At 36.2% G+C, this 10,000-nt stretch overlaps 1 protein-coding gene and 1 long non-coding RNA gene across 17 annotated transcripts in view; one reads left to right on the top strand and one right to left on the bottom strand.

The window, feature by feature from the left end:
• LOC137972196 (tetratricopeptide repeat protein 28-like) overlaps nt 1-10,000 on the bottom strand; it is a 31,486-nt gene that overhangs the window by 20,796 nt on the left and 690 nt on the right. For 3 of the 14 annotated variants that reach the window (XM_068819051.1, XM_068819053.1, XM_068819050.1), the window contains 7 exons: nt 9,492-9,537; nt 9,186-9,234; nt 8,445-8,492; nt 8,141-8,189; nt 7,510-7,555; nt 7,204-7,252; nt 6,478-6,525 (listed from right to left, as the gene is read on the bottom strand). The gene's annotated coding sequence lies outside the window, so the exon portion shown is untranslated. Of the gene's footprint in view, nt 1-6,218; nt 6,268-6,477; nt 6,526-7,036; nt 7,183-7,203; nt 7,253-7,509; nt 7,556-8,140; nt 8,190-8,444; nt 8,493-9,018; nt 9,118-9,185; nt 9,429-9,491; nt 9,538-9,958 lie in introns of those variants that run through there. The other 11 variants (XM_068819055.1, XM_068819056.1, XM_068819059.1 and 8 more) reach the window with 9 other exon arrangements.
• Nucleotides 6,556-10,000, top strand: part of LOC137972199 (uncharacterized) — an 11,270-nt gene continuing 7,825 nt past the window's right edge. For all 3 annotated transcript variants that reach the window (XR_011117045.1, XR_011117043.1, XR_011117044.1), the window contains exons 1-2: nt 6,556-6,760; nt 7,624-7,683. This is a non-coding gene — a long non-coding RNA (uncharacterized lncRNA). The remainder of the gene's footprint in view (nt 6,761-7,623; nt 7,684-10,000) is intronic.

Raw genomic sequence — 10,000 nt, 5'->3', positions numbered from 1 at the left:
ATAATTATTGCGTGCTTTTACTTGGTGTAACAGCAAACTTGTTTTGCGTGGTTGGCTTATAGAACGAGGAATATTCATAATAATTATTGCGTGCTTTTACTTGGTGTAAAGGCCAACTTGTTTTGCGTGCTTGGCTTTAGAACGAGGAATATTCATAATAATTATAGCGCGCTATTACTTGGTGTAAAAGCAAACTTGTTTTGCGTGCTTGGCTAATAGAACAAGGACTATTCATCGTAATTACTGCGTGCTTTTACTTGGTGTAACAGCGAACTTGTTTTGTGTGGTTGGCTTATTAAACGAGGAATATTCATAATAATTATTGCGTGCTTTTACTTGGTGTAAAAGCGAACTTGTTTTGCGTGGTAAGCTTATAGAACGAGGAATATTTACTGGGTTGCCGTATGGCAATCCCAGTCGGAGAGTGTTTGGCATTTGTTCGGTTTTTTTTTTTTCTTCCGTGTCGGTAAAAGTCTTGCCTGTCACTCCCCTGGTAAGTGGTGGTGTGCATAGAGCCTTCTGCGCGTATTTTCTTAGGATCGAGAGGGTAGTGGAACTGCGTAGATTTCTGTGGTGGCAGGCTAAGTTAATGATTCTGCTGTGTCCAATGGCGTCGAAAGTGATGTAACGCGAATGGCGTTTTAGTGGATCCTTGAACAAAATATACCCTTATGGAGCTCAATAATGGAAAGTCAGTTGGATAAACTAGGCAGGCGGTGAAAAACCAACACCTGGAATCTCAAAAGCGAAGGGTAATGGACCTCGACAACAATCTATCGCCCGTCGAGTCGAAATCAAAGTGAGCTGTATTTCTTAAAATAATATTTACCAACTGTGCTGTTATGTGGAACACTGAAATCAAATGGAAAATTCTCTGGTAACTTATGGGTTCAACAAAGACAGAGAACGTTTCGAACACCTTACATGGATCTGTGATCAACTCTGCACAATCTTCAGGTAAAAAAAAAATAATTGGAAATGTGACAGCCAAGGATTATTTGAAAGAAAGCTTGTCGTCTATTTTGTGCTTCATTATTCAAGGAAAAGGTTCTTCATGTAAACGGTTTGATCCTGAAATTTAGTTTGTTGCAATATTGCGCATATTTGAAACGACTGAGTTTCTTCTCTTCACGCACGTAATGAAATAGGAAGGGGTTTTTGCCTCTAATAGCAAATATGTTGTTTGTTTCAAAAATTGTTCGCTGGAAAAGGTGGCCTTTATGAATTCATCATGTTTTATGATATGCGAGCGTAACTGGATAGTTTTTATGGCAATAGTAAAGCATTATCTTGTCAAAATGAGGTTAGCGTCTTTTTGGTGTGTTAAGTTAATTAAATCGTGAGTTTGTATTTGCCGTCTGCCGCGTAACCTTGATTTCCACTCTCAAAATTACCTCCAGAACCCACTTTTTGCGTAGAATAAGCTTTTAGAATGATGTTCTTATTTTGCATAAAGCAAGCTAACAAAATCTGTACCTTGCTGAGTTAGCATTTGTTAGCGTTAACAGTATTTTCGGTCCGATGCTTCTGTTTGATGAGGGGTATATTGTTTTGGTCTCCCATCCAAACACTAACCCTGGAGGACAGGGCTTAACTTCAGTGAACTTTGGTATTACAAAGCTGTCAGATGTTCAGAGGGCACGCTTAAACTTATGGTGTAAAGAAGTTGTGAGGGAACTTGAAAATTATCAACATGTCAGCCCAGAAGACAATGTTTCTCGCTTCTCTTTTATTTGTTATTCTTCAGAGACTGGAATGTTGTAGTTCAATACCACACAATTCAGTGCCTTCTGATTTTCTGTAACACGTACCACAGGCAACCCAGTGTATGCTTCACGGAAGCATTACAAAGCTGTCAGATGCTCAGAGGGCATGCTTAAACTTGAGGTAAAAGAAGATGTGAGGGAGCTTGAAAATTATCAACATGTCAGCCCAGAAGCCAATGTTTCTCACTTCCCATTTATTTTCTTCAATCTTTCTGGGTTCAGTACTTTGCTAGTAACCACATGTCTTCTCAGGCTATTTACCCAAGACTTCTATCATGGCACTACAATGATAGACAATACCAAATCAATACCGTGCACTGCTAGAGCTACATATTATGCAAGGACAACTTGAATCTCCTGGAAGACAACACACAGCTCAGTTGACATTTTATATGGAATAAATTGCTGTTTTACATCACTACCACATGTAAGCAATGCGTGTCTAAAATTTCCAAAGAGGACAGGAATTTCCTCTTTCTGACAAATGATTAATTAATAGGCTGGTAGCCAGGTTTTTAACCTCAGAAAAGGATCTGTTCGTCGTGCGAACGTGTGAAGACCTGTGAGCCAAAGGGCCTCTGCTGGTATGACTTCTGGGTGACCCCTTAAATGGTCTTAATGACCCCCCAACTTGAAAAAAAATTGTCTGGAACGCTGCACATACCACAGGCAACCCAGTGTACCCTCACGGAGGGTCTCGTTAAATTTAAAACAAGAACCCAATTCAAAGATTTTGGCATGAATAAAATGCTTAGGTTCATGCAATAAAAATATATAACTGCTTTAAAATCTGTCGTCTAATTGTTTTTGTCTGTGAGCTATGGTAATAACTGTTAATAGCTTGACTACAATGGATTGTTTGTAGTTTCCAGCACATTTCTGATTTGCTGGAATATTATTTTATAGGAGCAGGATAATTATGTATGTGTTGTGTATTTTCTGTTTCGAATCTACGTATAAACTATGTTGAAACCATTTTTATTTTTGGACACAAAAACCCCATAACATAGCCTTTACATATGCTACGTAAAGGTTCCATTTGACTAGATAAAACATAGCATTTCCTTTCAAAATATATACATGAGGCATACGTATAACACAGCCTTTGAATAAGGCTTCTGTATCCAATTTATGCATATCATAACCTACCATTTACATAAGGTCGTTAAATAGGATTTACATAGATTACACAGTGTCTGGTTCTACAAGGGAAGGTACAAGACATGACTGCCTGATTACCACTAATGACCAATAACTTTATAGTTAAACAAAGTATTCAATGATCTTTGGTAGTTTTTATACAGACAAGAAAATGATGCCTGTTTTTGTTGTGCATTTGACTGCTTAGAGTAAGAAGCTTAGTAAAGTCACTCCTGATAAATTTAAAAAGTTACCAATGGCTGAATTGCCTTAAAGGAACCAAAAGTTAAAACCATCAAGGAATAAAATTTACTGGTGGGAAAAGGCAGAGGAAAATCATGAAAAACTGGAATATCCTTGAAAAAAGCTGGAAATTAATACATGATCTTCACATGCTTTCATTTAATAGCATGCAGGAATGTCTAGAAAAATCTAGAAAGCAGCATTTGTAACAAGCTGGAAAAAGCTGGAAAAACCTGATTTGATCCCAGATTATGATTTCTGGAATAAAGCTGGCAATTTCTTCCCTAATTAGCATGTTTCATTAACATTCTAGAATTTTCTAGATTTTCCAGAAAAGGAAACTGGTAAATTCTAGGAATTTCTAGAATTTTTTTTGTCATATCCTAAGAAAAATTCTGGAAATGACTAGAATATTCCAGATTTGTTTTGCAAGGGTCTGTAATCAATCTAAAAAAGGTCAAGTTTTAAAATTTGGTCAAAATTCCAGTTTTGGTATATTGTACCGTTAACAGCGCTAAAGGGTGAATGAATTACTCTAGCTGTCCCATGTTAATTTGATTTTCAAGTTACTCGTTCGTTATTTCAAAAAGAGCGATTCAAACAAGCGACATTTTGGAGTCGTTTTCACTCGCTCGCAATGCCCCATACCGAAAAAGTCGCCGTCCAGGTAAAATAATTATCGAAACAAAGTAAAACATATTTTTCTAAAAATGGTTTTGGTAGTCCTTTATTGTGACAAATTTTGGCAATTTTCGATTTTTTTATCTTGCAAGGTCTTAGGTGAAAATTGCTGAGAGGCGCTCTTAAATGTTCCTTACAAGGAGGTGAAACTCAAACTATAAACCAACGATATTATAGAAAACATACTGTAACTGACACAATGGTAAATTTTAAAAGTGTAATGCTAAACCGACATGATCAACTTGTTTGTTGAGTTTGGCCAGTTTCATCTGCTCAATATGGAAGCTCTCCCTGTTTTTGAGTTGATAGAAAGAGGTAGCATTTTCACTAAATTCTACGCAAGAAACATCGCAATTATCCTGACAATGTTTAGACAAACTAAGATGCTTGAAACAGAAATTTATTTTATCAAACGAGTTGATAAAGGTCGAATGGCCACCGTGAAAGATTTGGAAAGCTGACGTTTTGAGCGTTAGCCCTTCGTCGGAGCGAAAGAAAATATGATAATTTTTATCCCAGAAAAGGTGCTCATTTACACGTGTGTAGAAATGCCTGTTATGCACGTTATTTTCCTTGCCAAATTTTTTAACCTTCTCTTGCACAAAGTTCAATTTCCACTATGGAAGACCAAATATTTTCTTGGTCAATTTATGACAGCTGATTACATGCGTCACAGGTCAACTTGCCAGTTTTCAAAATGCAGGGGTTTGTCTGCAAGCGTTTCCTTCTTGTCTCGCCCCATTTTTCATAACTCTAAAAATTTTAATTTCATGTGGTTATCCACTGCCAAGTCTTTCGGTAAAACATTATCTAGTGGGAAATAACTTTCTAACACAAATCATTTATACCTACGCAAACACAATGGATCGAGATTGGGAACGAACAAATAAACAAAGCCACAATAAGCCAATGGATTTAACATAGTAAATTGATATTATTTACACTTGCTGAACAATAAAAACTATGGTAAATAGCTGATACATGAAGAAACATGCTTGCGAACTAAAAGGCAAAGAAATTACCAACAAAACAAGTAGAATGACTTCAAATTGTAAACAAACTAAACAATGTCATAATCCAAGAACTATTATATGAAGCATGGATTTGAAAAAAGCAAGAGCTTCAAATTACATATTGCACAATAATCCCACAATAGTACATTGAAACTAGTAATTGTGAAATAATGGTAACAAACGGATCATTTGGAATCAAATGCAATTAAAAGGATACAAAGCAGGAGATAAAAATAGAGCAATTACTCATTGGAAAACAGCAAAAATATTCAAGGTGCAAATCACATGCTGTGCCAGACTAAAGGTCAACATAGATAAATAAAGCTAGACAATAGCAAATGAAATTTTGCAATCACTGCTAAGAACTAAAATCAAGAACAGAAAGCTATATGTAGTAACTAAACTAAAGGCTACGCATAAATAAAGAAATAGGAAAATACTGATAACATACCAAACGTTATTGATAACTACACACCTCAGAAGACTTGGAAAATGACTTGTCTTTAAGACTGACACTCTTCAGATAAATTAACTGAACTGACTGAACTTACTTCAAGTAAATGGTAGCCAATTTACAATGGATTTTAGGAAAATAGAAAACTAACTAAAAACCAAATAAGGCTACGGGGTAAATCTACTACCCACTAATACAGGATTTACCTAAGGGAAGAAGGAGTTTACCACTCCTACACAACAGGAATTAGGTAAGAGAAATGTGTGGGGATAACACAATGTTACGAAAAATAGTATTGCGTGACAAGCGCTACTGGCTGTCTAGAAGCTTCGCGAGAGTTCGTAGTTTGTTTATATTTATGTTTGTACGTAAGCGTTTCTAAATCGGTGTGTTTTGTAATCTTTCTATAATTAGATTGATTACTAATTTAGAAAGTTCTAGAAGTTATATTGTAAGAGTATATAAGTAGACGAGTGCAAGCGGAGTGTTTTTCTAACTAGTTTTTCACAAGCGAAGAGAGTTGGCGTTAGCCGTGTTTAGTCAAGTGTGACGGAACCTGTGTTTATTCAAGTTGGCGGAGGCCGTGTAAGTTTATCAAGTACGTGTTGTTAAGAGTCTTACATGTACTTCGTGGAATAAATCTTCTTGTTGTTGTTCCGACAACCCTGCGTTCAGTTTAGTTTGCAAGCTACCTTTCCTCAAAACATTCGAACTCGTAACACACAACTACACAAGCAAAAATATGAGGAAATTGAGTAATTATGGGTAAACAAGCAAATAATAGTAATTAGGATAATGAAAAGAAGTTGAAAATAATTGGAATAAAATAAACACAAAATGAACACAAGTCTCACAGTTCAATCAAACGACAGACAAATAACTTATTACAGGTACACCCAGCAAGCTAATATCACTTAATACCTTGCAATGTTCCTTTTTAAAACCTTTTGAGCAGGAATAATGAATCTGGCTGAAAAAATTATTTATGGGATAAATAATACTGGTGGATCATTTGGATGCATCATTTGCAACTAATCATGAGTGACTGTGAGCACTTCAGAAAATAAACTTGTAAGGAATTCTGACAAAAAGTAATGCAAAATTCATCAGAACTGGTTTATTACACATAAATTATTACTTGTTCGTGTTATAAAGAAATGAGAAACAGTGAGCAACTTACCAAAATGGATGCTAATCGACGCGAGGTCCTTGAAAACAAGAAATGACTCTGCAAAATATGATTTAATGTGGTTATCCATGCATTATCGAATCTTGTAGGAAAACTTTTAACTTTCATAACAAAATTCCCTTATGCCTAGTATGCATTAAAAATGTAGAACAGGAGCGGAAAGCTGAAAATTCTCAAGAGAACTAACAAATGGAGCAGCAAGGAGAAGTCATTTCATACTCGAGCAAACAGCGCAACTGATCAGTGAAGCAGTCCAATTTGAACACTGATCGAGGTGAGATGACTGTTCCATTGCTCCGAAAAACTCAAGTAATGGTTTCGTTCGGCGAGGTTCAAAGTCGTAACGAGAACGGGTACATTATACGATGCTCCGATGTTGCTTAGCTTTAAGTAAGACTTTAAAGCGAGTAGACATTAAGGGTTTGTTATGGCTAAAACTGATTGAATGCATTCTTCATCGTCATTTGCTTTGTGACACCCTCAATTTTGAATCTAAAAACCCTCTCTGTTCAGAAACAATTCAAGATACATCATTTACTTACTTACTTACTTTCTCGATGTGCAAGAAAAGAATGGAGGGCAGTTTTTACATTGTAGTTCGATCACACAAGAAACAAATAATTTAGCACCGTGACACCTCAAGCTAATTGTTACTTATTATCTTGCAACAACAGACAAATATCTGATTACACCCAGCAAGCTAATATTACCAAATACCTTGCAATGTTCCTCTTTAAAACCTTGTGAGCAGGAAAAATGAATCCAGCTGAACAAAAAATTAAGTGATAAATAATACTAGTGGATCATTTGGGTGCGTCATTCGCAACTGATCATGAGTGACGGTGATCATGATCACTTTAGAAAATAAACATATCAGGAATTCTGACGTAGTCAGTAACTTGATCCAAACTGAGTAAAGAGAAAACAACAAAAAGTAACGCAAAATTCGTCAGAACTGGTTTATCACACATAAATTATTACTCGTTCGTGTTATTAAGAAATGAGTAACAGTGAGCAACTTACCAAAATGGGTACTAATCGACGTGAGGCTCGACAACAAGAAATGACTCTGCAAAATTTGATGATTTAATGTGGTTATCCATTTTAACTTTCATAACACAAATCATTTATGCCTAGTATGCAAAAAGAGTGGAACTGGAGCGGAAAGCTGAAAAGTTCTCAAGAGAACGGATCGAGGTGAGATGACTGTTCATGATTGCTCGGAACAACTCACAAAATACATGGTTTCGTTCGGCGAGGTTCAAAGTTGTAATGAGAACGCATACATGTACATTATACGCGGCTCTGGTTTTGGTTAGCTTTATGTAAGACTTTACAGCGAATAGACATTACGGGTTTGTTATGCCTAAAACTAATTGAATGCATTCTTAATCGTCATTTGCTTTGTGACACCCTCAATTTTGAATCTAAGCAGATTCAAAAACTAAAAACCCTCTCTATTCAGGAAGAATTCAAGACACATCATTTACTTACTTTCTCGATGTGCAAGAAAAGAATGGAGGGCAGTATATAGTTCGATCACACAAGAAACAAATAATTTAGCACCGTGACCCCTCAAGCTAATTGTTACCCATTACCTTGCAACGACAGACAAATAACTTATTACACCCAGTAAGCTAATATTACCAAATACCTTGCAATGTTCCTATTCAAAACGTTTTGAGCAGGAATACTGAATCCGGCTGAAAAAAAATTTAAGGGATAAATAATACTGGTGGATCATTTAGATGCATCATTTGCAACTAACTGATCATGAGTGACAGTGGTCACTTCAGAAAATAAACATGTAGGGAATTCTGACATAGTCACTAACTTGATCCACACTGGGTAAAGTCGAGAAAACAACAAAATGTGACGCAAAATTCATCAGAACTGGTTTATCACAAATAAATTACTTGTTCGTGTTATTAAGAAATGAGTAACAGTGAACAACTTACCAAAACAGATGCTAATCAATGCGAAGTCCTTGACGGCAAGAAATGACTCTGCAAAATTTGATGATTTAATGTGGTTATCCATGCATTATCGAATCTTGTAGGAAAACTTTTAACTTTCATAACAAAATTCCCTTATGCCTAGTATGCATTAAAAATGTAGAACAGGAGCGGAAAGCTGAAAATTCTCAAGAGAACTAACAAATGGAGCAGCAAGGAGAAGTCATTTCATACTCGAGCAAACAGCGCAACTGATCAGTGAAGCAGTCCAATTTGAACACTGATCGAGGTGAGATGACTGTTCCATTGCTCCGAAAAACTCAAGTAATGGTTTCGTTCGGCGAGGTTCAAAGTCGTAACGAGAACGGGTACATTATACGATGCTCCGATGTTGCTTAGCTTTAAGTAAGACTTTAAAGCGAGTAGACATTAAGGGTTTGTTATGGCTAAAACTGATTGAATGCATTCTTCATCGTCATTTGCTTTGTGACACCCTCAATTTTGAATCTAAAAACCCTCTCTGTTCAGAAACAATTCAAGATACATCATTTACTTACTTACTTACTTACTTACTTACTTTCTCGATGTGCAAGAAAAGAATGGAGGGCAGTTTTTACATTGTAGTTCGATCACACAAGAAACAAATAATTTAGCACCGTGACACCTCAAGCTAATTGTTACTTATTATCTTGCAACGACAGACAAATATCTGATTACACCCAGCAAGCTAATATTAGCAAATACCTTGCAATGTTCCTCTTTAAAACCTTGTGAGCAGGAAAAATGAATCCGGCTGAACAAAAAATTAAGGGATAAATAATGCTAGTGGATCATTTGGGTGCGTCATTCGCAACTGATCATGAGTGACGGTGATCATGATCACTTTAGAAAATAAACATATCAGGAATTCTGACGTAGTCAGTAACTTGATCCAAACTGAGTAAAGAGAAAACAACAAAAAGTAACGCAAAATTCGTCAGAACTGGTTTATCACACATAAATTATTACTCGTTCGTGTTATTAAGAAATGAGTAACAGTGAGCAACTTACCAAAATGGGTACTAATCGACGTGAGGCTCGACAACAAGAAATGACTCTGCAAAATTTGATGATTTAATGTGGTTATCCATTTTAACTTTCATTACACAAATCATTTATGCCTAATATGCAAAAACAGTGGAACTGGAGCGGAAAGCTGAAAAGTTCTCTAGAGAACGGAGCGAGGTGAGATGACTGTTCATGATTGCTCGGAACAACTCACAAAATACATGGTTTCGCTCGGCAAGGTTCAAAGTTGTGATGAGAACGCATGCATTATACGAGGCTCTGGTCTTGCTTAGCTTTATGTAAGACTTTAAAGCGAGTAGACATAAAGAGTTTGTCATGGCTAAAACTGATTGAATGCTTTCTCAATCCTCATTTTGCTTTGTGGCACCCTCAAGTTTGAATCTAAGCGAATTCAAAAACTAAAACCTTCTCTATTCAGGAATAATTCAAGATACATATCATTTACTTACTTTCTCAGAATGGTGGGCAGTTCATGGTTCCATCACACAAGA

This window comes from Montipora foliosa, chromosome 9 (assembly GCF_036669935.1).
Source record: "Montipora foliosa isolate CH-2021 chromosome 9, ASM3666993v2, whole genome shotgun sequence".
NCBI lineage: Eukaryota > Metazoa > Cnidaria > Anthozoa > Scleractinia > Acroporidae > Montipora > Montipora foliosa.
The sequence above is the reverse complement of the archived record's forward strand: the minus strand, read 5'-3'. Positions and strand labels throughout refer to the sequence as shown.